Below are 28,000 nucleotides of genomic sequence, written 5' to 3' on the forward strand. Positions count from 1 at the left end.
AGGAGGTGTTAAAGGTGCTAATATATTCAGTCTTTTGCATAGACTTTATAGACTACATGAAAAAAGTAATTTATTTGTGTACATATGAAACAAATATATAGTTTAATCTTGAATTAATATTACATAGAACTAAAATAATATTTTTGAGAATTCTCAGGTTTTAAAACTAATTCACTTTATTTTGGGGTGGAATATTCTGGCTATACCTGTTATGTCCTGTGGTCTAATCTGTCATTCAGAGACACTGTTAATTAACTTTATGTTTAATGTTAAGGTTATAACATTAAGTATACCGCAAAATGTGATAAAGGTATAAGCCTCTGTGAGTATCAGCCAGCCTAATGTACTTCCATCAGCTCAGGAAGTTTCCTGGCAAAATATTTAAAAAAGGGAAGCCCTGTTCTCGGCTGATACTTCCTGGCAGTGGGAGCACACAGGAGTATCAGATAGGTGCATTTGAATACATAGGTTTTAGGTGTACAAACATGCCTTTATGGTGGGCATCTTTTGCTGAACACACTGTTTGAGGGAGTTATTCGTGTTACTGCCTTATCCATAGTTTGAATGTTTTTACTACACAGTACTAATCCATTCTGAAAATACATGTGAGTTTTATCCAGGTTGGCCTAGTATAAATGACATCGCACCAATGTTCGTGTAGAAGCTTCCTTTGGATGTAAGCATTCGTTTTTCTCGGGAAGTTAATAGCAATTTATTACCAGGTAACAGGGTAGGTATATTTTTTAACTTTATGAGAAACTGCCAAATATCAGGAAAGTGGTCGTGCTTTAAATGGACTGCAATCAATACCACACAGTAAGGTCCTACACACTTGAATGGGGGACACAGAGAGAAAACAACTTGAAAAATCTATTTTTCTAGGCTTCTCCTCTCCACTCTGCTCCCAGTACTTAAGGCCTCTGTGGGGGTGGCTCAGTAGTTTAGGCGTCTCCTCTGCTTTCTGCTGGGGTCCTGATCCCAGAGTCTGGGATTGAGCCCCACTTCAGGCTCCCTGCTCAGCGGGGAGCCTGCTTCCCTCTCCCTCTGGTGGCTGGTGCTCCTGCTTGTTCGTTCTCTCTCTCTCTCTTTCTGTCTCTCTGTCTCTGTCTCTCTCTCACAAATTAAAGGTCTCTGTGAAGGTGGCTCTGGTCACACCAAGTGTCACCACCAGCCTATTCGGGTCTGGCTGCAAAGCCACAGAGAGACACCAAGGCAGCCCAGACAAGAGTCATTCCTAAACGCCAGGTAGGAATAGCCCTTCCCTCCCCAGTCAGGACTCTGTGACTCTTGGGCTCTGTGCCAAACTCTAAAAACCATTTCTTGCGCTTCCTTTTCATCCCTCCGTGCCTGGATTTCACTAGACACTGTCCGATGGTCATGGCCACAAGCGTCTTGTCAGTGGCTTTAAGGCAGCTCAGGCAGGAACCCGAGGGACCACCCGAGGATACCAAAGAGATTGCGGTTTGGCGAGAGGACCGCGGAGAAGCGCAGAGAGAGAGGGCCGGGGAGGGCAGAGCGCGCAGGGCAGGCGCGGCGGCGCAGGCGGGAGGCCGGGCAGAGGGCGTCCTCCGGTTCCTGGGAGGATTCCAGGCGCCGAGCAGCGGCCACGAGCCGAGAGCACCGACCGCCCCGCAGCGAAACGGACCACCGACAGCCCCAGAGGGCGGGTGACCCCCGGCCGGGTGGAGGGGGCGCCTGGGGCTGGGACGCACGTGACCCGCCGCCTCCGGGAGCTGGGGAGTCGGCGGGGCGCCTTCGGCACCGGGGCGCGTCGTTCTGGATGTGGAAGCCCTGCGTTTGATGCGGATCCCGAAGCCAGACTGACGGCGGCCCCCGGCTCTTCGCTTCCTCGGGGGAGACGCGGGATCCCAAACCGGCGCCGCAGCGGGGCTGCGGTCCCTTTACCTGGAGGGTAAAGCCCCCCTTCAGGGGCTTTTTGCGCTTAGGAAAGAAGGTGGTGGGCACAACAGTAGGGGCAGGACGGAAGCTGTTCAGGCTCCGGCATGAAATCCTGCAGCGCGTTTCGTTTCCGTAGTGTAGTGGTTATCACGTTCGCCTCACACGCGAAAGGTCCCCGGTTCGAAACCGGGCGGAAACAACACCCTTTTGCCCCCCTAGTCCTCGTGTTGACAACACACAAGGGAGGACGCTTGGAGCCAAGGGGAAGGCAGCGTGCGCAGCCTCATTTTCCTTTCAGAGAAACAAACACGAAGCCAGGGTGCAGCTCCCTTGCTTCCTGACAGCCTACTGCGCACTTGACAACCTCGCCTCGTTCGTCCGCTGCCGGCCTCGCTGGAGAGCGGGGGCCGCAACCAGTCAGGCAGGCCGAGAAGGGCACCGGGGACAAAGCCCAACGCACGTTTCCTCTACCTCCAGAAACCCCCTAACCTGCTCCACTGGCGCCTCAATCCGCTCTACAGGCGGACAGGCACCCGGGCTCGGAGAACCGACCACGTCCTCCCGGAGCCGTACACTTGGTTTTCCCGAGCCCAGCCCGCTGGCGCAACAGGTGGATTTGCCCCCACAGAACCAAAGAACACGAACTGCACCTGGGACTCGTCGAGTCGGCGTTTCAGGCTCCACCCGATGAGCCCACGGGGGAGCCGAGGAGCCCTTCAGGTGCCATCATCAGGACAGCCCTTGAGTTAGTTGGGAGGCCACCAATAGAGGGACTCTCTGCTCCTCACCCGCACCTTACTCATCGGGAAACCGAGGCTCACCAAGAGAGCATGGCCTTGGCTCTGCCACACACAGGAGTAAAGCTAGACTAGAATGGAGCACCGACCAGTTAGCTTGGGGTCAGACCTCAGAGCCCAAAGTGCTGCTGAGGCTGGGAGAGATGAAGAGCAGCAGGGCAAGAGCTGGGAGCTGTGGGCCGCTGGGAATCGCCCCACTTTTGCTCTGCCCATCTGAGAAATCTAACTTTATTTTCAGGGTTTTCATCTGCAAGGGCCAAAGCAGGGATCCTGTGTGGATGCCTGGTGATCTGTGGGATACAATTTGGATTTTTCACGGCTACTGGTCAGGTTCTAGTCGCAGTCAGTAGGACCTTTCAGCACTGTCTCCTTACTTAGGATTTTCCTTTTCCTCCCCTAAATGTGCTGTGCACCAAAGGGCACGTGCAAAGGTGCCTCTGCAGTGAGTCCCTAAGAGCCAGAGGACCAGACTCATGTTCCTTGGAATCACCTGGGTGGGAGAGCAGAGCTGGGATGAGCAGCCAGGGCAGGAGCTCACCTCCATCCCCCTCAGAAACCTAACCTCTCACTTCAAGGGTTTTCATCTACAGAGAACCTGCAATTTGACTGGATCACTCCTTTAAAACAAAGAAACAAACATATTTTGAAACACACAAAACAAGTTGCAGGTGTGGGAACATCCTGTATCCCTCACCTCAGTGCACCAGTTAGCATTTTCCCACATTGACACACCTCTCTCTCTCTCTCTACCCCCCCCCCAATATATTCAGTCTGGACACCCTTTGAAGACCTCTCAAGATAATTAGTTGGGCCACTGTCGCTCATTTCCTTGGGCAATGTCCCTCAAAACCAGCCTCTGCAGGACCTCTCCTCCAAGGCTAAGGGGAGGGCTTGTCCTCTGGAGGAGGCCCCTCTGGTCCCTTCAGGAACCAGACACCTGTTGCCCTCAGACTGTAGAGAAGCTTCAGGTGGACTGAGTGGAATGGCCTCTCCCAGAAGGTGCAGGCCAGCTTGTGCCCTGCACCTGTAGGAACACGATTAGGGTGTCATGCCCCGCAACCACTTGCCCTCTGGACTCCTTCTGGTGGCTTTGATGGGCAGAGGGTCTAGGGTCAGCGTGAGCCCTAGAACCCCCCACCCCAAGACGGACCCCTCAGGGAGGTGTAGCTCCCCCTTAGCTCCTGCCCTCCTGGTTGTCTGTGCCCTGCAGGGATCTGAAAGGGTCCTGGCCCAACAAATGGGGGAAGAATCCTTTCCTCTGGGGGGAGGATGAGGGGAGCAGGTGGAAAATTCTTCAAAAAGAAGGAGTTTTCAAGAGCTTTCCAGAGTTGTCTGCATTGGTGCTGTCAGGTAGGTGGTGGCCCTGTGATCCTGGTTCTTAGTCTTATTTTGTCCTGGCCTCGAGCTGGTCCTGGCTCCAGTCTGAGTCCAAGCAGACACCGGCAACTTGTGGTTTGTATCCAACTGTGCCTCTCCTCAAAGTGGGGAAGTGCCTGAGCTTCTATTTCCAGGACCCCAAGGGTCAGCGGGGGGTGGGGGTGGGGGTCCCAAGGATGCTATTGATGGGGTTTTCTTCCTTCCTTTTTTCCCCCCTTTTCTCTTCCTCCCTTCCTTCTTTCCTCCCTCCCTCCCTCCCTCCTTCCTCCTTTCTTGCTTCCTTCCTTCGCCTCTATCTTTCCCTCTTTCTTCTTCTCTCTCTTTCTTCCTTTGCATGTTTTGTTTAAGTAATCACTACTCCCAAGGTGTGTCAGCTGAACTCACAATCCTGAGACCAAGAGATGCATGCGCTACTAACTAAGCCAGCCAGGTGCCCATCCCACTCCCTTTCTTGCTGAATCTGTAACTCAGGGACAACAACAAAAACAAACAAGAACAAAAACAAAAACAGTTTAACTATAGATTAGTGGTCTCAGTGCTAGTTACAAGAAAAAAAAATCAAGTGAAATCTTGAGTACTTTTAAAATACTTTTAAGGATTTCAGTAATTTATATATAATGGCATAGAAGATGTTTCTATCATGTGGTATTTCTGAAGAGGACTCCTTGTGTGCATCAGACTGCTTTAATAATTTTGATCTGAAAACTGCTTTATGTTGTCTTCTAGTCTTTCTACTACTGTAGAAAATACTGGTAGATGATATTCCAGTTTATACAAGCCTTGGGTTTATTTTCTCTTCAAAATCCTAGTGACCCTTAGCTGCCTCAATCTCCTATACTGCTTTTACTGGTCCAACAAACACACTTTAATTCCAGTACTACTTAAGAGTTTATACAATATGAAATTGTGTGTTTCAGTAAGATGAATACATCATATTATATATTTTTAAGGAGACTAAGTCTTATAATTCTGAAAATCACAGTGATGTAATTATTCTTACAATTGTGTGTGTGTGTGGGGGTGGTAAACCATTTTAGGTATCATATACAATCCCACCATGCATTTCTCCATTATGTGTCAGGTCAATTTGCAATTTGAAGATCTACTGTGATCTTTAAGTTCTTCCAAGGATATTAAATTGAGTTACTTAATGTATCAGCTTAGCTTAGAGCATCTCTAATTAAGAGATAAATCACAAAAACTCTTAATACGGTGCTGCTGCACATTTTTAGGCATTAGATAGGGGGGTTGATGGAACAGGTTGAGGGCAGTCGACCTTTAGGAGATATCGGTGAGTGTAAAAAACACATGCGATGTCTGCTCCAGCAAGTGAGGGGCTATCAGTGAACAGTAGGGCAACGTTAAAAGATATGAGTGATGAGGGCGGGGGGGGGGGGGGGGCAGAAAAAGATGTGAGTGATTGGAGTCCCTGAAAAGAATGGGGGGAAAGAAGCCATTTTTGAGGAACTGAAGAATTTCCCATCATAATAAAAATGATAAACCCACCAACCCAAGGAGCCAAACGAACAAGATGAATGAGCGCAAGACACATGAAGGAAACCATATCCATTCACGTCCTAATTATATTGCTCAAATCCATGGGAAAAGAATAAAAAAATCTGCAAAGCCGCCAGAGGAGAAAGGTGTGATACCTACAGAACACAAAGATGAAGATGATGTGGGCTTTCTGGTGGGAAGCAGTGTGAGAAGGCCCTGGAGCAAACTTCAAAGTCAACGAGGATGTCCCCTCCAAAAAAGGCTTTCAAAAATGAAGGTGACACTGACACAGAAATGTTGACAGACTACATCACCAGCAGACCCACACTACAAGAAAGGTTACCCGTACCACATGGGAATCTGCATTTAGCCAAAGGGACCGAAGGGCAACAGACTGGTAACTGCGTGGGAAAATAGATAAGATTCTTTTCTTATTACTTAAATCTCTTTAAAAACACGAGACAGATGAAACCAAAGTAGTAAGGATGGGTTTGGGGGTTTCTAACACGAAAAGTAAACGGCACGATGGCTACAGCATAAAGATGGACAGGGAAGAAACGTGAAGAGGTAGGGGATCCCTTAGAGGGAAGCCGGGAAATTACAGATGTATGCGGCTATAAAGCTTGAAGCAGTCGCTGAAATAACAAAACAAAGAGTTACAGCTAATAAGCCAAGGAGGGAAAGGAGTGGATCATAGAAAAACCACGGAAACACTACGTCAGAGCAGTTGCTCTTCCAGGACTTTACCCTGTAGAAGTAGTCGTCTAGTACAAGAACGATGACGACAGCAGTATTTTATCCATACTATCCTCGAATCAACTTAAAGAGTATAAGGAAAGGATTCAATAAATACTGGCACAAACACACGCAGGCAGAAACTTCTCTGCCTCGTTAAAAGGCATTCGGAGGGTTGTACTCATTCGAGGACGTCCGGATTCGCAGCGACCTGTTTTCCTCCAGAGCTCTCCTTCTCCAGAGTCCGCGGTGGCCTTCGAATCTTGGCCTCGGTCCTCCTGTTGTGCACAGGCCAAACGACAGGACCCTTTCTGCCTTCTAAAAGTACTGCCGCGTCCCTGGGTGGGCTCGAACCACCAACCTTTCGGTTAACAGCCGAACGCGCTAACCGATTGCGCCACAGAGACCTTCGGGAACCCTCCGCCCACATCCCGGTAGAGAGCGAGCACGCGCTCAACGCTAGGGGGAGCCACCCGCCTCCTGGGGGGGTGCGAGTGGCCCGCCCCCTCCCGGGAGAAGCCGAAGGCCAACTGGTTCCCGGGAGGTTTCTCCCCGTGGATTCCGCGGGCACCCGACCTTCGGCGCCGCTGGCGCTCGGCTTGCTCCACTCAGCTGCGGTCGGTGTGGGGGAAGCTGGAGAGAGGGTGGGGTGCGGCTGCTCAGAAGGGGGCAAACGCCAAGAGGCGGCAAAGAAAAGCGGGGGAGGCGGGGACGGGATGGCGAGACTGCCCAGGACCCGGATTGAGAGACCGGACAATGGTTTTTTGGTGGTGGTTTTGTCCTTATCGCGTAGGAGGTTCAGAGGAAGGGAAGGAAGATCCGAGAGCGGGTAGGAGAGACGCCACAGCACCAGTACCTGCAGTTTGTCCGATGAGAAAACAGTGCAGCTACAGGAATGACTTTGCGTCAAAAGTCCTATTGCGACTGCAAGACCGGCCGCCGGGAGGGTGGCGCGCCGTGATCGTATAGTGGTTAGTACTCTGCGTTGTGGCCGCAGCAACCTCGGTTCGAATCCGAGTCACGGCACTCTTCTCGGCCCCTCGCGACCCGTCCCTTTTACTTTGTCTTTAAACACCCCCACCCTCGGGGCGCCAGCGCCTCGAACCTGGGGGCCCGAGAGCCCTGCTTTCCGCTGGCCACTGGGCGCCAGGAGGTCTTCTTCATTCACCCGAAGGAAAGGAAAACTCCACTCGCCGCTAACCTCGGGACCTTCTCCGCTCTGACTCGGAGCGTAAGGAAACTCAACCAAAATGGCTTTTCTTCAGCGCGCCTCCAAACGGGAACAAGTCCTGGAGTCCCCAGCTGTCCAGCGAGAAGCCTCGTGGGCTGTCCTTGCTGGGAAGTGGCGTCCCCGTGGTCCTCAAAAAACCTTAAGGATCTTCAAAGACCCGAGAAAAGTGCCTGTCAGGTAAGTGACAGCTCTTCCACAGACCTGTTGAGCGCCTCAGACCTTGGCTCCTGCGAATCTCTGTCTCGGGGGAACTGTTTCAGTCCTTGGCTGTAGTCCTTGGCGTCATCGCAGCAACCTCTCCAGTTGCTCGTGGCATACCCTCAAGGGTTTGAAAATGCCTGTCGGCAGCCCCTTCCACGCCCGACGGTATTTATTCATCGCGATACCACTGAGAGTTGTGCTTGTTGCACATCCTTGCCAGGATGGGGTGTTTCCCATCCTTACCAGTAGTGCTATCTCGATGTGATTTTAACATCCATTTCCCTAGCGGCTAAAAATACTGAGCACCCTTTTATGTGCTTTGTTGGCCTCGTGTATCTTCTTTTCCAAAGGATCTGTTCATGTCTTTTACCCATCTCAAAAACTTGAGTTGCCTGATTTTTTTTTTTTTTTAATTATCAGTTTGGAGGCGCTCACAGCACCCTATAGCTACAGGTGTGGGGGTTTGCTTGCTTGCTTGCTTGTTTTTTTGTTTTTTGTTTGTTTGTTTGGTCAGATATGTTTTGTGAACATTTTCTCCCTGTCTGTGGCATGCTGTTTTCACTGTCTTGGTGGCGTCTTTGAATAAGATATGGTTAAAGTTGATGAAGTCTAACTTGCCCTGTTTTTTTTTTTTTTTTTTTTTTTTTAAGTACATATTTTTTCCTGATTCTTGTTTAGGAAATCTTTGCCTACCACCAAGTCACAAAGTAACCTCCAAAAGGTTTATGCCTTCAACTTTTATGTTTTAGGAGGCACCTCCCATTAATTTTTGTGTGTAGTGTTGGGTAGCAGTAAAGCTGTTTCCGCCCCCGATATTGAACCTATTTCCTTACCCGGTTGAACTGTTTCTGTTGAAAACGAATTCACCAGGTGAGCTGTGGGTCAGTTTCAAGTCTCTCAGCTCGGTCCATTTATCTGTGTGTGTCTCCTGATGCCGCTGGCACATTGCAAGGTCAGTAGGGGCTCAGAGTAAGTCTTCAAGTCGCGTAGGGTGAGCTGCGGGGGCAGCAGGTTGTAGGCGGCATATATCCGGAGTCCAGTTCCCGGCTGCGGAGCCTTCCTTGAAAGCGGTCTCAGTCCGCCGGAATCCACCGGGTGATGTCGAGGACCCCGGGGTGTCACGCCGGGCGCCTCCCTTCCCGCGCTCTCGCGGCACCGCCTGTCCGCACGCTACCGCCTCGCGAAGGCGCGTCACCAGGGCGGCTCTGAGGGGCGACCGGGCCGGGCCGGGGCGACTCGCGCCGGGACGGGTGGGCCAGGTAGGGCCCTGGCGGCCCTCGGGGCGTCTCCTGCGGCCTCTTGTGTTGGAGAGGGCGGGGACGGACCGTCCTTATGAAAGGGCTCCGGGGAGGACGGGTGACCTCCCTGAAGGCTCAAGGCCTTCCACGGCTCAGGGGGATAGGACTTCCGTGGGAAGGCGGTAGAAGAGAGAGCTCCCGCGTGCTCCCTGGTGGTCTAGTGGCTAGGATTCGGCGCTTTCACCGCCGCGGCCCGGGTTCGATTCCCGGTCAGGGAATTGCTTTTTTGACCAGGCATCTTCCCTTCTAGCCCTGCAGCTGCGCGCCGGCGGTGTGCTCCCCCCACCGCACCGACTCTTCCTCTCCCGCGGCCGGGGGGAAACGATGGCTGGCCCCTTGGCAGGGCGCGCCGGGCTTGATTGTGTCCAGGTCCGCCGCCCGCAGAAGTGACCGCAGAGGGCCACTAAGCAGCTGACTCGTGTTTACGTCTACGCGGCGGAGGTTCAAATCCCCGTGGGGCCGCCCCAGAGGCGCCCACCAGGCTGAGCTCTGGATCCCAGGTCTGGAGGCCAGGCCACGTCGCGGGGTTCGTGTGTACCCCGGACGCGAGCCGGTGGGCCCAGTTCCTCAGCTCAGTTCGTGCGGAGAAAGCGTACTACGCGTTCGGACCCGATACCCGCGAGGGCTGAAGGGAGCGGGTCCTCCCCGAAGGCTGTCTCATTCGCAGATTAAGCGGCGTAGGGAGGTGATGTTAGCTGACCCAACAAAAGGCAGCGAGTGAGGGGTGCACTAAACGGAAAACTTACTGCTTCCGTAAGCCGAAGGTAGGGGTAGAAATCCACACCCGGATCCCAAAACGATGATACCCCAGTCAAATCCCCCAGTTTCTCCCAAGGGCTGTTGCATTTAGACCCTGTAGACTTTACCAGGCGCTGGGCCCGTTTTCTTTTTTCCCTTCGACCCTGGCTCTGAAGACCTGTTGAGGTAAATGTGACGTTCCGGTAAGGCTGGAAGAGAGAGCGAGCCAGGGCCGACGGAGGTGCTGTGGACCCAGCAGGCTGCAGAGGCGACAGGTGCGGGGTGGAGACCAGGCCGCGCAGGGGCTGCGGGGTGGTGAGTGTGGGGCCGCTGCCGAAGGCGGATGGCCTCAGGGGCCAACTCGTGGGTTCTCGTGGGGCAGGTGTGCGAGGGGAGAGGGGCGAGTGTCTCTTGAACTCCTTTCGGGAGCGGTTTGGAAGAATGGCGAGGGCTGGGTGGAGGAGAAGGTGGTGACCCTGAGTGTACCAGGGAGGAATGGAAGGCTGTAGGGGTCGGTGGAGGTCCGCTATAGGCAAAGATAACTATTTTCTTGACGGTGGGGTTTTGACTGCATTTTCCGTCCGTTACTTGCTGGGTGCTTTTGTTCTGGCGGTGGTTCCGCCCCCCCCCCCTTGTTTTTCTTTCTTTCTTTCTTTTTTTGCTTCTTTCTGTCTCCTCTCCTCTCCTTGCCCCCAAGACTGTCTTTTCTTCACTCTTGTTCTCGCTGAGACCCTAGGTGTGTGCGCAGTGTGGCACCCTGAGGCTGCTTTCTACAGACCCTTCGGTGGAGGAAGCATGGTTGAGGGGTTGGAGGTGCACAACACCGCCTGGTTCCAGCAGGCCGCACCGGAACCTTCTGTAGTGGTTCACTCCAAGAAATCCAGGAATTATAAATTCATCCCTGCCATCTGGGTAATGATGAAGGCAGAGTTTTCCAAAGTAAGAGAAGAATACCATCTATTTCATTTCTGATTACAAGGTCTTTTTGTGTGTGGGTTTTGGGTTTCTTTTTTTCTTTCTTTTGTGTGGGGTGTGTGTGTGTGTGTGTGTGTGTGTGTGTGTGTGTGTGTTCGTATGTTTGTTTTTCGTTAATTAATCTTGATCGGTACCTTTAAAAAAAAAAAGAGCCTAAAGGTAGATGGCAAGCTTGCCACTAACATTTGCAAGTGTTCATGCAAAAAGTAAAACAGAGGCATCAAATCTCCTCCCGCTCCTGGGTGGACCTTGAGGGCTAGGAACACAGAAAAATGGACATTGTCAGTCCCAGGCTCCCTTGAGAAGGCATATAGGAGGTCCTCACTACGTTAAGGTGGGACCCTAAGATCCAAAGCCCTGGCGGGTAAAGGTGATCCCATCTAGTCCTGCCCCTTCTACTCCGAGGGCTCTTTGGACAAGGCGGCCTTGACTCTCCAAACAGAATAAGGAAAAGGAAGGCTTAAGAGGCCCTTGACAATAAACAAACTGAGTAGGCGGGCGGCACAGGCAAGCAGGCCCTGGCTGGCTCACCGGGTAGAGCAGCCACTCTTGATCCTCAGGCTTGTAAGTCCCAGCCCCACGTTGGACGTAGAGAGAACTTGAAGATAAAATCTTTAAAAGAAAGTAAATAAAAAGCCCCTGAAGAAATTGTGGCGGCGGGCTTGACCTCTACTGGATTTAGCCTTGAGTACACATAGCCTGGGTAAGTCTGGGAGACCGTAGGCCATTAACTTGGTGGGTATGTTTCCCAGTCAGTAACAAACCCCAACCAAGAGCCTGCCAGAGGAGAGCATAGTCAAAGGAGAACATACTCATCCAATAACACTTCATCCAGGTACCCTCCAGTAGCATCTCAAGAGAATCAACTTGCATCTAGAATTCAGTTATAAGACAGAAGGACGAAAGCTCAGATATCTGGAATTTTAGAGATGCTTCCATCCGTCCTTGTCTCAGGGCAGACATGAAGATGGAAATTAGGACATAATTCTGAAAGAAACAAAACTGAAAAGACTGCAGCTACTGCACAAGGTGTGGTGAAGCCAGTCTTCAGAGGACCATACACACCTTTTAAATGTAAATCATGACAATTGGGGCTGATTCCTAATGAGCTAAACCTGCATCTCAAAGAGTTACCAAAAAATTTAAAAAAAATAACAAGAACAACAAAAGCATATGGGACCAGAAATTAAATATAAAAGCAAGAATTTGAAAATTAGAAAAGACATGAAAATAAAAAAGAAAATGAGAAGTGAAAATACAAAAGCAAAAAGTCAGTGGTTGGCTCTTTGAAAAGACTGCTCTGATAAAACTGGGAAGAGGGAAGATGGAAGTCACTGCTACTCAATGGGTAGACACGAGATTAACAATAAATGAGTATCATAAACATGCATATGCCAACCCATTAAAAGTTTTAGAGGAAATGTAGGTATATTGCAGTAATGATTTGGGTGGGGTGGGGAGGAGGACTGGTCCTACAAGCATTAATTTTTTTTTTTTAATTGGAATTCAGAAGTCTTCCTGCAAAGAAAGCCCAAGGACCAAAAAAGGTCATTAGAAGAAATGACTCCAAAAGCAAAGAAATTCTACAAGCATCAAAAGATGACAGAATTCCCCAACTTAGGTTTATGAGTTTGGGTGGAAACCAAAAACCCCAAAAAGGCAATGGGAAAAACAGAAATTACAGGCCTCGCTTACTGCTGAGTATACACAGCTACGGAAAAAAAAAAAAAAAGACTGAATCAAACAAAATATATATTTAAAATGTGTCATGACAAAATTGGTCTTACACTGGGGAAGCAGTTGATTATCATTAGAAAATAAATGAATTCGTCACACTAACAACTTATATGGGAGGAAAATGGGAATCACCAAAGCCCAGAAAAGGTGTTTGAAAAAATTCGTTATCAGTTTATGATTTTTCAGAACCTCTTAGCCTAACAGGAAGAGAACAGCCCTCGTCTGCTGAAGGGGTAGCTTCTAGACCAAAAAACAGACAGACAAAACCCCTTCGACACACATTATAGTTGATGATAGAATACTGACCTTTTCCCCCCTACCCTTGCCAACCAGGAACTGTCAGGAAGCAGACAAAGAGGCCCGCTGCCATCACTTCTCTACACCACTGTGATGGAGATCTTAGCCAGTGAGGAAAGGCAAGAAGAAGTAGGAGAAGTGCAAATGAAAAAAAGAATACTACAATTATTTATATATATGAAATAAATTACTGGAACTATTAAGAGAATCGAGCTTCTTTGGTATATACACAAATAGAGAAAGCAGGCTATGATGAAGATTCAAAATCCAAAGGTGTTAAAAACATTATAAATGTTCAATGATTATAGCATATAAGAATTCAATCCCATGTACTGTGCGGGGGTGGGGGGAGGAGGGGAGAAGAGGGATGAAATATGATCCCTACCTCCACCATAACCAGAGTAACTTCCATGTGGATTAGGCACCAAAATGTGAAACGAAACCACGAATGATTTTAGTTGGTATTAATGTATCGAGGTAGTCGCATGATCTCAAGGGTAAGCAAGGATTGAAAACACAAGACAAAAAGACCAATTTTTAGTGAAGAGGCTAAGTCACCTGCTTCAAGAATCTCTGTTTATTGCAGCACAGAATCAAGGGTAAAAAGTCAAGGCACAATTGAGGCGAATGTATCTGCAGTCAGCATAATCAAGTGGTATCAAAGATTCTTAATGAGTTATTGCAAAAGGAGAAGAAAAAGACAGACCTATAGGAAAAATCACCAAAGTCGGGGGAGAAAACACAGGAGAAAATTCAAGTGGCTAACCAACATGGACCCGTGCTCCAATTCATTACCAAGAAGGGCCTTCAAAACGGAACCCTGATGAGAGAATATTACAGAGAGGCAAAATAACAACAGCACCACTAATAATTAAGTGGGAGTAGGGGGTGAGGTAGAAGGTTATGACCTGGTAAAGCATGGGAGTGGTTGATTAAAGGGCTAATAATATTTTACTTCTTCATCTGTGTGTAGGCTACACAGGTGTGTTCTGTGCATTTTACCTTATGTATGTTACAATTTTTCAAACCCCCACCCTCAATCTTCCCCACTCCCCCCACCTTCCTCCCACCCCCTCCACAAAACTCTTGAGGTTGAATCAATCACGTTTGTTTTTTAAAATTTTTGAAGATTTTATCTGTGTATTAGAGAGAGCGCGCGCGCGCCTGCCTGTGAGCCTGAGCTGCGGGGAGGGGCAGAAGGAAAGGGAGAAGCGGACTCCCCGCTGAACAGGGAGCTCAGCCCGGGGCTCCATTCCAGGATCCCAGATCAGGACAGGAGCGGAAGGCAGAGGCTTTAACCGACTGAGCCACCCAGGCGCCCCTAAATCAAGTTTGTTGTGTTGGTTGTTGTTTAGTTTAGTTTTTAAAGCGGAAAGGAGGGCAATCTCCCCCAATGTCACTAATCTTCACTTTTAAGCTGCTGTTAGGTAGGCAAATCCTCCAAAGATTTTCGGAGGAAAATTAGTCACCCGTAGCGTCTAACGCAGTCACGCCCCTACTACCCTCTAATTGGAATCCTTTCCAAGGAGCGCCCAAGAGCTAGAGAACAAACCTGGGTCCACGGTTCCCGGAGTCTTTAGTTCCTCTTTCTTTCACAAGTATACTCTTCTTCTTCGGGCCCACACCTGTTGAGGCGCATCGCCGGGCACGCGGCGTCCTTCCCCGGAACCGCGATGGGCCGGCGGGAGGAGCGCGGACCGCGGCGACCGGCCGCGCGAGCGAGGGGCCTCCGGCCGCAGCCCCCCTGGCGTCCACCAGCCTGCGCCTTCCTCGGGCCGCCGACGCCGCCCCGGCCACTGGGTGTCTGCCGGGCCCCGGGGCGGCTCCCCTCCGGCGACCTTCCCGTGGCTGCCCTCGCTCCGGGGTGAGACGTGGGTGGCCCCGCGGCCGACCCCAGGTCCAGCACGGGCCTCAGTGACCTGGTGGCCCTTTGGGTTCCGTGGGTCCTGCAGGGGAAAGCCTGAAAGTAACTGTGGTCTTAAGTCCAAGCAGTCTAAACTGCAGACCCCGAGCAGACACTTGGGGGGGTGGACAGGTGAGAACTCGCGAGCGAGGTGGTTGCCGCGCTGCACGCCAAAGGCTACTCCACTCAGGCCCAGCCCCAGGGTAGATCGGCTCCTTCTTGCTTTCTGCTTGGAAATGGCCCGCGGATTCGGGGTCTCGTTTTCCTGCTCCTGGCGGCCAGAATCAGGAAACCACAGGACCTGGCCTGTGCCACCGGGAAAGCGAGGAGGAGGGGCCTCGTGAGCGTCTGAGGTCTGCAGGGGAAGGGAGAGGAGCGGGGAAAGGCACACGAGGGTCGCGGATGGGAAAAAAGGGAACGAGGCAGGATGCATTGGCCGGGAATCGAACCCGGGTCTCCCGCGTGGGAGGCGAGAATTCTACCACTGAACCACCAATGCTTCACACAGGCCTTGGCGCATGGTGGGTCTCTAGAAAGAAGTTCCAGAGTGACCGTGGGAAGGAGCACCGGGGAGCGGAAACGCTCCAGAAGACGTTTACACGGTCGTCTTTGGAGGATTGACCTAGCAAACCCACAGGCACTCGAAGCAAAGTCTTCGGAAGGAGGTTTCCATCAGGCAACAGCGTCAAGTGGGGACATTCGAACAAGATAGCAAAATAAACTGTTCCGTCCGCTCACACCACAACTCTGAGAAAGTTGTGGTGTGAGCAACTGTACAACAGACTCCGGCAGGAAAACGTGGGAAATTCATCCAGACCCCTTGATCAACCCTCAACCTCGAACTGTCGCTATACAGAGTCTGAGAACGTATCTAACTTGCCAGTTCAGAGCAAGTAAAATTCTAACCGGGGAAAGTAAGAAGCAGCAGATGCTGGTTGGAATTGGTAGAGGAATTAGAAGATCTAAGGAAGAAACACATTTCGGTTAATGCAGTTAGGTCTTTGTTACTGGGTTTTTGTTTTGGGAGGGTTTGTGGGTACAATAATTATGTCGTTCTGTGATCATTATAACAATAGTATTTATCTGCCTCTTACGGTGTTCGAAGTATTTCAGTGGGTATGTGATATACCATAATTATGACAAGATTACTAGTAAGCCTGTGACTGATGATTAACTGTTTTGGAGAATCTAATTTCCTTAAATTGAACTCCTGGCTGCAGTGAGTTGTAGCATTTGTTGACTCTGAGATGCCTCTGAAGCACAGGGCTTGGTGTATTGGCCATATAAGGAGCAGGCTATTTTTTAGAAAAACATGGATGGCTGAAATGTCCTTTGATGACACTGAAATAGAGAATTTCTTTCCCCAATTTTCTCTGGGGAAATTCCCTGGGGAAATTAAGAAGGAGGCCCGGGGGGCGGGGGGGGGGGGGTGTGCGGGGTGCGGGAGGACACGGGACCTGGAGAGCTCCCCCACATGTTAGGGCTAGGAATCTGTATGACTTTTTAAGGACAGGAGCCACAGAGGTGCAAAGAAGTCTCTCTCCCTAGAATGCAAGCATTAAAGAGTGAAAATATAAATATCAGAATATCAGTCAGAGGCAAAGGACAAAAAAAAAAAAAAAAAAGAAACAGTTTATATTGGCTAGAAGAGTAACATTCTAGCATCTGTCTAGGATCTAATCCAATTTTTTGTCATGGTATGGCCTCCTTGAGTGGCCAAAGGAGGTGTGGCTAAATGGAAGATCTTCAAATGAAATTTTCAGGTATTCATCCTTTTGTAAGTCTCTCTCAAATACAGGAAAAAAGCAGGACCATTGATCGTTGGCCTCTTTCCAGGACACAAAATAGAGGTAGGATGAGAGAAGCTGTTATCACCCAGATCTTCTGGATTAACTCAGGTATATCCACAAAAGTCTACCTTCCCTAAATGTTACTGGGTCCTGAATGTCTATTGAGGGGAAAAACATGTTGGTATTAAATTTGGGAGGAAAGGGAGCTTGGAGGCCCTAAGAAATGGGGCAGCAAAAGAATGCATCTGAAGTGAGAAGATGATTTTTATTTGAATACCTCAACCTTATAGTGTTGCATAATTTAAGTTTCTTATGCAGACTTTGCTCTGGGTGTCTTTTCTGTTTGATCTATGTGTCTACCAAAGAGATCTATACACATTTATTTTAAGAATTCTTTTCAGAGTCCTTTGAAGACAGTAAGACCTAGGGTGCAACCTAAGATGAAGCTTTGGTGGTTCAGTGGTAGAATTCTTGTTCCACAAGAACAATGTGGGAGATCCAGGTTCAACTCCTAGCTAATGCATACGCCTTCCACTTTTAAGTTTTTCTTTTTGCACAGAGAAAACGGGTTGATTCTGGGTTCTGGTTTCCAGAAGTGGCAGTGGCAGTGCAGGGAGAAAAATAGCAACAATACCTCTTTAGTTAATTCCAGAACAGAAGACCTTAAGGAGCTACCCTAAATAGGGATTTTGTAGGGCTCTGAGCCTTGAATTGATCCCACATGTTTGTTGACCTGCAGTGCAGTCATCACCTGGCAAGAGTATGTCTTTGAAGACTCAGATGTACCTGGTGGTTCTCTGCGATTTGAAATTGTACTTAAAACAATTGGCTCAGTGGGTTAAAGCCTCTGCCTCTGCCTTTGGCTCAGGTCATGATCTCAGTGTCCTAGGATCGAGCCCCGCATCAGGCTCCCTGCTAAGGGGGGAGCTTGCTTCCCGCCCCGCCCCCTCCGCCTCTCTGCCTACTTGTGATGGCTCTCTCTCAATCTCTCTCTCTCTTTCTGTCAAATAAATGAATAATGATAAAAAAAAAAAAACACCCCACTGTTACCCTTGTTCTTTATCCTATCCTATCCTTTGGCCACATAGCACATGTAGTGGAATCAAAAAGTGAAGTTCCTGAAGGATAGAAGTGGCTATAGGAGAGGCATTAGGGACTCAAGGAAGGGAGACACTTGAATGCAGAGAATTGGGTTGTGGGGCTTCTGACCTTCTAAGGAGTTAGGTCCTAGTTTGCTGGTCTTGGTAAAATTAAGGACTTGTATTCAAAATACACTAATAACTGTATAACTCAACAATAACAATTTCAAAACGCAATTCAATAAAGGGCAAATATCTGAACAGTCAAGGATATATATGTGACAACTCAGGATATGAGAAAATTTTCAACATTATTTGTCATTAGGGAATTGCAAATTAAAACAACATTAGTATACCAGTACACACATATTAGGATGGTTAAATCTAAGAAGTTACATTACCAAATGCAGTGAAGATCTAGAGTAGTGGGAACCATCATTCATTGCTTTGGGGAATGCAAAACGATACAGTCACTTGGAGAGATTGTTTGACAGTGTCTTGCAAAGCTAAACCTAAGCTTACATATGTACTGCATCAGTATCCTAGGTCTTTATCGAAATTTTTGAAAATTTATTTCCACACAGAAACTCACACATGAATGGTCACAGAAACGGGAAGCAACTAAGATACCCTTCAGTACGTGAATGGATTGAACTATGGAATGGAGTAGTATTAAGAAATAAAAAGAAATGGGCTACTATTACTAATGGGCTCAGTGGGTTAGGCCTCTCTACCTTGGGCTCAGGTCATGATCTCAGCGTCCTAGGATGGAGCCGGGCATCATTGGGCTCTCTGCTCAGAGCCTGCTTCCCTACCCTCTCTCTCTCCCTGCTTCTCTGCCTGCCTCTCTGCCTACTTGTGATTTCTCTGTCAAATAAATTTTTTAAAATAATCTTTAAAAAAGAAGACTTTGGGCGCGTGGGTGGCTCAGTGGGTTAAAGCCTCTGCTTTCGGCTCAGGTCATGATCCCAGGGTCCAAGAATGGAGCCCAGCATCGGGCTCTCTGCTCAGCAGGGAGCCTGCTTCCTCCTCTCTCTCTCTGCCTGCCTCTCTGCCTACTTGTGATCTCTGTCTGTCAAATAAATAAAATCTTTAAAAAAAGAAAGAGCCTTAAGTTCATATTGCTAAGTGAAAGAAGCCTGTCTGAAAAGACCACATATGACATTCTGGGAAAAGGCAAAACTATAGAGATTAAAAATGATCAGTGGTTGCCAGGACCTGGAGAGGAGAAGGATGATGATGTGCAGTATAAAGAATATTTAGGGTATCAAAAGTATTCTGTATGTCATAGACACATGACATTATCAATTTGTCAAAATTGATTTGTCTTTAAAAAATGAAGAGCTTTAGTTAATAATAATGTGTCAATATTGGTTCATTATTTGTAACATAGGTATCATATAAATGCAATATATTAATAATAGAACTGGGAGAACTGAATAAGAGAACCCTGCTATCTGTTAAATTTTTTTGTAATCCTAAAACAGTTCTAAAATTAGTGTATCAATTGATACAAACCTGAAGTTCCTTTGATCAGATTTGGTGAAGTAAAACAAAAAGTCACAATAAAAATTATTTTCTTCTGAGTGTGTCTCTCCACATGGAGTTCATTCTTGTCCTTAATTTTACCAAGACCAGCAAACTAGGACCTAACTCCTTAGAAGGTCAGAAGCCCCACAACCCAATTCTCTGCATTCAAGTGTTTCCCTTCCTTGAGCCCCTAATGCCTCTCCTATAGCCACTTCTATCCTTCAGGAACTTCACTTTTTGATTCCACTACATGTGCTATGTGGCCAAAGGATAGGATAGGATAAAGAACAAGGGTAACAGTGGGGTGTTTTTTTTTTTTATCATTATTCATTTATTTGACAGAAAGAGAGAGAGAGATTGAGAGAGAGCCATCACAAGTAGGCAGAGAGGCGGAGGGGGCGGGGCGGGAAGCAAGCTCCCCCCTTAGCAGGGAGCCTGATGCGGGGCTCGATCCTAGGACACTGAGATCATGACCTGAGCCAAAGGCAGAGGCAGAGGCTTTAACCCACTGAGCCAATTGTTTTAAGTACAATTTCAAATCGCAGAGAACCACCAGGTACATCTGAGTCTTCAAAGACATACTCTTGCCAGGTGATGACTGCACTGCAGGTCAACAAACATGTGGGATCAATTCAAGGCTCAGAGCCCTACAAAATCCCTATTTAGGGTAGCTCCTTAAGGTCTTCTGTTCTGGAATTAACTAAAGAGGTATTGTTGCTATTTTTCTCCCTGCACTGCCACTGCCACTTCTGGAAACCAGAACCCAGAATCAACCCGTTTTCTCTGTGCAAAAAGAAAAACTTAAAAGTGGAAGGCGTATGCATTAGCTAGGAGTTGAACCTGGATCTCCCACATTGTTCTTGTGGAACAAGAATTCTACCACTGAACCACCAAAGCTTCATCTTAGGTTGCACCCTAGGTCTTACTGTCTTCAAAGGACTCTGAAAAGAATTCTTAAAATAAATGTGTATAGATCTCTTTGGTAGACACATAGATCAAACAGAAAAGACACCCAGAGCAAAGTCTGCATAAGAAACTTAAATTATGCAACACTATAAGGTTGAGGTATTCAAATAAAAATCATCTTCTCACTTCAGATGCATTCTTTTGCTGCCCCATTTCTTAGGGCCTCCAAGCTCCCTTTCCTCCCAAATTTAATACCAACATGTTTTTCCCCTCAATAGACATTCAGGACCCAGTAACATTTAGGGAAGGTAGACTTTTGTGGATATACCTGAGTTAATCCAGAAGATCTGGGTGATAACAGCTTCTCTCATCCTACCTCTATTTTGTGTCCTGGAAAGAGGCCAACGATCAATGGTCCTGCTTTTTTCCTGTATTTGAGAGAGACTTACAAAAGGATGAATACCTGAAAATTTCATTTGAAGATCTTCCATTTAGCCACACCTCCTTTGGCCACTCAAGGAGGCCATACCATGACAAAAAATTGGATTAGATCCTAGACAGATGCTAGAATGTTACTCTTCTAGCCAATATAAACTGTTTCTTTTTTTTTTTTTTTTTGTCCTTTGCCTCTGACTGATATTCTGATATTTATATTTTCACTCTTTAATGCTTGCATTCTAGGGAGAGAGACTTCTTTGCACCTCTGTGGCTCCTGTCCTTAAAAAGTCATACAGATTCCTAGCCCTAACATGTGGGGGAGCTCTCCAGGTCCCGTGTCCTCCCGCACCCCGCACACACCCCCCCCCCCCCCCCCGCCCCCCGGGCCTCCTTCTTAATTTCCCCAGGGAATTTCCCCAGAGAAAATTGGGGAAAGAAATTCTCTATTTCAGTGTCATCAAAGGACATTTCAGCCATCCATGTTTTTCTAAAAAATAGCCTGCTCCTTATATGGCCAATACACCAAGCCCTGTGCTTCAGAGGCATCTCAGAGTCAACAAATGCTACAACTCACTGCAGCCAGGAGTTCAATTTAAGGAAATTAGATTCTCCAAAACAGTTAATCATCAGTCACAGGCTTACTAGTAATCTTGTCATAATTATGGTATATCACATACCCACTGAAATACTTCGAACACCGTAAGAGGCAGATAAATACTATTGTTATAATGATCACAGAACGACATAATTATTGTACCCACAAACCCTCCCAAAACAAAAACCCAGTAACAAAGACCTAACTGCATTAACCGAAATGTGTTTCTTCCTTAGATCTTCTAATTCCTCTACCAATTCCAACCAGCATCTGCTGCTTCTTACTTTCCCCGGTTAGAATTTTACTTGCTCTGAACTGGCAAGTTAGATACGTTCTCAGACTCTGTATAGCGACAGTTCGAGGTTGAGGGTTGATCAAGGGGTCTGGATGAATTTCCCACGTTTTCCTGCCGGAGTCTGTTGTACAGTTGCTCACACCACAACTTTCTCAGAGTTGTGGTGTGAGCGGACGGAACAGTTTATTTTGCTATCTTGTTCGAATGTCCCCACTTGACGCTGTTGCCTGATGGAAACCTCCTTCCGAAGACTTTGCTTCGAGTGCCTGTGGGTTTGCTAGGTCAATCCTCCAAAGACGACCGTGTAAACGTCTTCTGGAGCGTTTCCGCTCCCCGGTGCTCCTTCCCACGGTCACTCTGGAACTTCTTTCTAGAGACCCACCATGCGCCAAGGCCTGTGTGAAGCATTGGTGGTTCAGTGGTAGAATTCTCGCCTCCCACGCGGGAGACCCGGGTTCGATTCCCGGCCAATGCATCCTGCCTCGTTCCCTTTTTTCCCATCCGCGACCCTCGTGTGCCTTTCCCCGCTCCTCTCCCTTCCCCTGCAGACCTCAGACGCTCACGAGGCCCCTCCTCCTCGCTTTCCCGGTGGCACAGGCCAGGTCCTGTGGTTTCCTGATTCTGGCCGCCAGGAGCAGGAAAACGAGACCCCGAATCCGCGGGCCATTTCCAAGCAGAAAGCAAGAAGGAGCCGATCTACCCTGGGGCTGGGCCTGAGTGGAGTAGCCTTTGGCGTGCAGCGCGGCAACCACCTCGCTCGCGAGTTCTCACCTGTCCACCCCCCCAAGTGTCTGCTCGGGGTCTGCAGTTTAGACTGCTTGGACTTAAGACCACAGTTACTTTCAGGCTTTCCCCTGCAGGACCCACGGAACCCAAAGGGCCACCAGGTCACTGAGGCCCGTGCTGGACCTGGGGTCGGCCGCGGGGCCACCCACGTCTCACCCCGGAGCGAGGGCAGCCACGGGAAGGTCGCCGGAGGGGAGCCGCCCCGGGGCCCGGCAGACACCCAGTGGCCGGGGCGGCGTCGGCGGCCCGAGGAAGGCGCAGGCTGGTGGACGCCAGGGGGGCTGCGGCCGGAGGCCCCTCGCTCGCGCGGCCGGTCGCCGCGGTCCGCGCTCCTCCCGCCGGCCCATCGCGGTTCCGGGGAAGGACGCCGCGTGCCCGGCGATGCGCCTCAACAGGTGTGGGCCCGAAGAAGAAGAGTATACTTGTGAAAGAAAGAGGAACTAAAGACTCCGGGAACCGTGGACCCAGGTTTGTTCTCTAGCTCTTGGGCGCTCCTTGGAAAGGATTCCAATTAGAGGGTAGTAGGGGCGTGACTGCGTTAGACGCTACGGGTGACTAATTTTCCTCCGAAAATCTTTGGAGGATTTGCCTACCTAACAGCAGCTTAAAAGTGAAGATTAGTGACATTGGGGGAGATTGCCCTCCTTTCCGCTTTAAAAACTAAACTAAACAACAACCAACACAACAAACTTGATTTAGGGGCGCCTGGGTGGCTCAGTCGGTTAAAGCCTCTGCCTTCCGCTCCTGTCCTGATCTGGGATCCTGGAATGGAGCCCCGGGCTGGGCTCCCTGTTCAGCGGGGAGTCCGCTTCTCCCTTTCCTTCTGCCCCTCCCCGCAGCTCAGGCTCACAGGCAGGCGCGCGCGCGCTCTCTCTAATACACAGATAAAATCTTCAAAAATTTTAAAAAACAAACGTGATTGATTCAACCTCAAGAGTTTTGTGGAGGGGGTGGGAGGAAGGTGGGGGGAGTGGGGAAGATTGAGGGTGGGGGTTTGAAAAATTGTAACATACATAAGGTAAAATGCACAGAACACACCTGTGTAGCCTACACACAGATGAAGAAGTAAAATATTATTAGCCCTTTAATCAACCACTCCCATGCTTTACCAGGTCATAACCTTCTACCTCACCCCCTACTCCCACTTAATTATTAGTGGTGCTGTTGTTATTTTGCCTCTCTGTAATATTCTCTCATCAGGGTTCCGTTTTGAAGGCCCTTCTTGGTAATGAATTGGAGCACGGGTCCATGTTGGTTAGCCACTTGAATTTTCTCCTGTGTTTTCTCCCCCGACTTTGGTGATTTTTCCTATAGGTCTGTCTTTTTCTTCTCCTTTTGCAATAACTCATTAAGAATCTTTGATACCACTTGATTATGCTGACTGCAGATACATTCGCCTCAATTGTGCCTTGACTTTTTACCCTTGATTCTGTGCTGCAATAAACAGAGATTCTTGAAGCAGGTGACTTAGCCTCTTCACTAAAAATTGGTCTTTTTGTCTTGTGTTTTCAATCCTTGCTTACCCTTGAGATCATGCGACTACCTCGATACATTAATACCAACTAAAATCATTCGTGGTTTCGTTTCACATTTTGGTGCCTAATCCACATGGAAGTTACTCTGGTTATGGTGGAGGTAGGGATCATATTTCATCCCTCTTCTCCCCTCCTCCCCCCACCCCCGCACAGTACATGGGATTGAATTCTTATATGCTATAATCATTGAACATTTATAATGTTTTTAACACCTTTGGATTTTGAATCTTCATCATAGCCTGCTTTCTCTATTTGTGTATATACCAAAGAAGCTCGATTCTCTTAATAGTTCCAGTAATTTATTTCATATATATAAATAATTGTAGTATTCTTTTTTTCATTTGCACTTCTCCTACTTCTTCTTGCCTTTCCTCACTGGCTAAGATCTCCATCACAGTGGTGTAGAGAAGTGATGGCAGCGGGCCTCTTTGTCTGCTTCCTGACAGTTCCTGGTTGGCAAGGGTAGGGGGGAAAAGGTCAGTATTCTATCATCAACTATAATGTGTGTCGAAGGGGTTTTGTCTGTCTGTTTTTTGGTCTAGAAGCTACCCCTTCAGCAGACGAGGGCTGTTCTCTTCCTGTTAGGCTAAGAGGTTCTGAAAAATCATAAACTGATAACGAATTTTTTCAAACACCTTTTCTGGGCTTTGGTGATTCCCATTTTCCTCCCATATAAGTTGTTAGTGTGACGAATTCATTTATTTTCTAATGATAATCAACTGCTTCCCCAGTGTAAGACCAATTTTGTCATGACACATTTTAAATATATATTTTGTTTGATTCAGTATTTTTTTTTTTTTTTCCGTAGCTGTGTATACTCAGCAGTAAGCGAGGCCTGTAATTTCTGTTTTTCCCATTGCCTTTTTGGGGTTTTTGGTTTCCACCCAAACTCATAAACCTAAGTTGGGGAATTCTGTCATCTTTTGATGCTTGTAGAATTTCTTTGCTTTTGGAGTCATTTCTTCTAATGACCTTTTTTGGTCCTTGGGCTTTCTTTGCAGGAAGACTTCTGAATTCCAATTAAAAAAAAAAAATTAATGCTTGTAGGACCAGTCCTCCTCCCCACCCCACCCAAATCATTACTGCAATATACCTACATTTCCTCTAAAACTTTTAATGGGTTGGCATATGCATGTTTATGATACTCATTTATTGTTAATCTCGTGTCTACCCATTGAGTAGCAGTGACTTCCATCTTCCCTCTTCCCAGTTTTATCAGAGCAGTCTTTTCAAAGAGCCAACCACTGACTTTTTGCTTTTGTATTTTCACTTCTCATTTTCTTTTTTATTTTCATGTCTTTTCTAATTTTCAAATTCTTGCTTTTATATTTAATTTCTGGTCCCATATGCTTTTGTTGTTCTTGTTATTTTTTTTAAATTTTTTGGTAACTCTTTGAGATGCAGGTTTAGCTCATTAGGAATCAGCCCCAATTGTCATGATTTACATTTAAAAGGTGTGTATGGTCCTCTGAAGACTGGCTTCACCACACCTTGTGCAGTAGCTGCAGTCTTTTCAGTTTTGTTTCTTTCAGAATTATGTCCTAATTTCCATCTTCATGTCTGCCCTGAGACAAGGACGGATGGAAGCATCTCTAAAATTCCAGATATCTGAGCTTTCGTCCTTCTGTCTTATAACTGAATTCTAGATGCAAGTTGATTCTCTTGAGATGCTACTGGAGGGTACCTGGATGAAGTGTTATTGGATGAGTATGTTCTCCTTTGACTATGCTCTCCTCTGGCAGGCTCTTGGTTGGGGTTTGTTACTGACTGGGAAACATACCCACCAAGTTAATGGCCTACGGTCTCCCAGACTTACCCAGGCTATGTGTACTCAAGGCTAAATCCAGTAGAGGTCAAGCCCGCCGCCACAATTTCTTCAGGGGCTTTTTATTTACTTTCTTTTAAAGATTTTATCTTCAAGTTCTCTCTACGTCCAACGTGGGGCTGGGACTTACAAGCCTGAGGATCAAGAGTGGCTGCTCTACCCGGTGAGCCAGCCAGGGCCTGCTTGCCTGTGCCGCCCGCCTACTCAGTTTGTTTATTGTCAAGGGCCTCTTAAGCCTTCCTTTTCCTTATTCTGTTTGGAGAGTCAAGGCCGCCTTGTCCAAAGAGCCCTCGGAGTAGAAGGGGCAGGACTAGATGGGATCACCTTTACCCGCCAGGGCTTTGGATCTTAGGGTCCCACCTTAACGTAGTGAGGACCTCCTATATGCCTTCTCAAGGGAGCCTGGGACTGACAATGTCCATTTTTCTGTGTTCCTAGCCCTCAAGGTCCACCCAGGAGCGGGAGGAGATTTGATGCCTCTGTTTTACTTTTTGCATGAACACTTGCAAATGTTAGTGGCAAGCTTGCCATCTACCTTTAGGCTCTTTTTTTTTTAAAGGTACCGATCAAGATTAATTAACGAAAAACAAACATACGAACACACACACACACACACACACACACACACACACACACACCCCACACAAAAGAAAGAAAAAAAGAAACCCAAAACCCACACACAAAAAGACCTTGTAATCAGAAATGAAATAGATGGTATTCTTCTCTTACTTTGGAAAACTCTGCCTTCATCATTACCCAGATGGCAGGGATGAATTTATAATTCCTGGATTTCTTGGAGTGAACCACTACAGAAGGTTCCGGTGCGGCCTGCTGGAACCAGGCGGTGTTGTGCACCTCCAACCCCTCAACCATGCTTCCTCCACCGAAGGGTCTGTAGAAAGCAGCCTCAGGGTGCCACACTGCGCACACACCTAGGGTCTCAGCGAGAACAAGAGTGAAGAAAAGACAGTCTTGGGGGCAAGGAGAGGAGAGGAGACAGAAAGAAGCAAAAAAAGAAAGAAAGAAAGAAAAACAAGGGGGGGGGGGCGGAACCACCGCCAGAACAAAAGCACCCAGCAAGTAACGGACGGAAAATGCAGTCAAAACCCCACCGTCAAGAAAATAGTTATCTTTGCCTATAGCGGACCTCCACCGACCCCTACAGCCTTCCATTCCTCCCTGGTACACTCAGGGTCACCACCTTCTCCTCCACCCAGCCCTCGCCATTCTTCCAAACCGCTCCCGAAAGGAGTTCAAGAGACACTCGCCCCTCTCCCCTCGCACACCTGCCCCACGAGAACCCACGAGTTGGCCCCTGAGGCCATCCGCCTTCGGCAGCGGCCCCACACTCACCACCCCGCAGCCCCTGCGCGGCCTGGTCTCCACCCCGCACCTGTCGCCTCTGCAGCCTGCTGGGTCCACAGCACCTCCGTCGGCCCTGGCTCGCTCTCTCTTCCAGCCTTACCGGAACGTCACATTTACCTCAACAGGTCTTCAGAGCCAGGGTCGAAGGGAAAAAAGAAAACGGGCCCAGCGCCTGGTAAAGTCTACAGGGTCTAAATGCAACAGCCCTTGGGAGAAACTGGGGGATTTGACTGGGGTATCATCGTTTTGGGATCCGGGTGTGGATTTCTACCCCTACCTTCGGCTTACGGAAGCAGTAAGTTTTCCGTTTAGTGCACCCCTCACTCGCTGCCTTTTGTTGGGTCAGCTAACATCACCTCCCTACGCCGCTTAATCTGCGAATGAGACAGCCTTCGGGGAGGACCCGCTCCCTTCAGCCCTCGCGGGTATCGGGTCCGAACGCGTAGTACGCTTTCTCCGCACGAACTGAGCTGAGGAACTGGGCCCACCGGCTCGCGTCCGGGGTACACACGAACCCCGCGACGTGGCCTGGCCTCCAGACCTGGGATCCAGAGCTCAGCCTGGTGGGCGCCTCTGGGGCGGCCCCACGGGGATTTGAACCTCCGCCGCGTAGACGTAAACACGAGTCAGCTGCTTAGTGGCCCTCTGCGGTCACTTCTGCGGGCGGCGGACCTGGACACAATCAAGCCCGGCGCGCCCTGCCAAGGGGCCAGCCATCGTTTCCCCCCGGCCGCGGGAGAGGAAGAGTCGGTGCGGTGGGGGGAGCACACCGCCGGCGCGCAGCTGCAGGGCTAGAAGGGAAGATGCCTGGTCAAAAAAGCAATTCCCTGACCGGGAATCGAACCCGGGCCGCGGCGGTGAAAGCGCCGAATCCTAGCCACTAGACCACCAGGGAGCACGCGGGAGCTCTCTCTTCTACCGCCTTCCCACGGAAGTCCTATCCCCCTGAGCCGTGGAAGGCCTTGAGCCTTCAGGGAGGTCACCCGTCCTCCCCGGAGCCCTTTCATAAGGACGGTCCGTCCCCGCCCTCTCCAACACAAGAGGCCGCAGGAGACGCCCCGAGGGCCGCCAGGGCCCTACCTGGCCCACCCGTCCCGGCGCGAGTCGCCCCGGCCCGGCCCGGTCGCCCCTCAGAGCCGCCCTGGTGACGCGCCTTCGCGAGGCGGTAGCG

The 28,000-nt window shown here is 48.9% G+C and overlaps 2 long non-coding RNA genes and 7 other non-coding genes across 13 annotated transcripts; 5 read left to right on the forward strand and 4 right to left on the reverse strand.

Annotated features, from left to right (window-relative positions):
• Positions 1 to 2,025: 2,025 nt before the first annotated feature.
• On the forward strand, positions 2,026 to 2,098 carry TRNAV-CAC. The gene has a single exon. It is a non-coding gene; the product is annotated as a tRNA-Val (tRNA).
• Positions 2,099 to 6,638: 4,540 nt separating this feature from the next.
• Positions 6,639 to 6,712, reverse strand: TRNAN-GUU. The gene has a single exon. It is a non-coding gene; the product is annotated as a tRNA-Asn (tRNA).
• Positions 6,713 to 7,259: 547 nt separating this feature from the next.
• On the forward strand, positions 7,260 to 7,331 carry TRNAH-GUG. Its single transcript has one exon. It is a non-coding gene; the product is annotated as a tRNA-His (tRNA).
• Positions 7,332 to 8,953: 1,622 nt separating this feature from the next.
• On the forward strand, positions 8,954 to 13,952 carry LOC116567172. Of its 3 annotated transcripts, none has more exons than XR_004276139.1 (4): positions 8,954 to 10,088; positions 10,510 to 10,712; positions 11,309 to 11,312; positions 12,262 to 13,952. It is a non-coding gene; the product is annotated as an uncharacterized LOC116567172 (long non-coding RNA). The 3 variants fall into 3 exon arrangements; XR_004276140.1 differs by having other exon boundaries at positions 8,954 to 9,799; positions 9,950 to 10,712; XR_004276138.1 differs by having other exon boundaries at positions 8,954 to 10,712.
• TRNAE-UUC lies at positions 9,182 to 9,253 on the forward strand. The gene has a single exon. It is a non-coding gene; the product is annotated as a tRNA-Glu (tRNA).
• A 1,161-nt stretch (positions 13,953 to 15,113) lies between the features above and the next one.
• Positions 15,114 to 15,184, reverse strand: TRNAG-CCC. Its single transcript has one exon. It is a non-coding gene; the product is annotated as a tRNA-Gly (tRNA).
• Positions 15,185 to 21,722: 6,538 nt separating this feature from the next.
• Positions 21,723 to 21,793, forward strand: TRNAG-CCC. The gene has a single exon. It is a non-coding gene; the product is annotated as a tRNA-Gly (tRNA).
• A 1,161-nt stretch (positions 21,794 to 22,954) lies between these two features.
• Positions 22,955 to 27,952, reverse strand: LOC116567171. 3 transcript variants are annotated; one of them, XR_004276137.1, is made up of 4 exons: positions 27,107 to 27,952; positions 26,194 to 26,956; positions 25,595 to 25,598; positions 22,955 to 24,645 (listed from the first exon to the last, which is right to left on the reverse strand). It is a non-coding gene; the product is annotated as an uncharacterized LOC116567171 (long non-coding RNA). The 3 variants fall into 3 exon arrangements; XR_004276136.1 differs by having other exon boundaries at positions 26,194 to 26,396; positions 26,818 to 27,952; XR_004276135.1 differs by having other exon boundaries at positions 26,194 to 27,952.
• TRNAE-UUC lies at positions 27,653 to 27,724 on the reverse strand. Its single transcript has one exon. It is a non-coding gene; the product is annotated as a tRNA-Glu (tRNA).
• Positions 27,953 to 28,000: the final 48 nt, after the last annotated feature.

This window comes from Mustela erminea, chromosome 10 (genome assembly GCF_009829155.1).
Source record: "Mustela erminea isolate mMusErm1 chromosome 10, mMusErm1.Pri, whole genome shotgun sequence".
Taxonomy (NCBI): domain Eukaryota; kingdom Metazoa; phylum Chordata; class Mammalia; order Carnivora; family Mustelidae; genus Mustela; species Mustela erminea.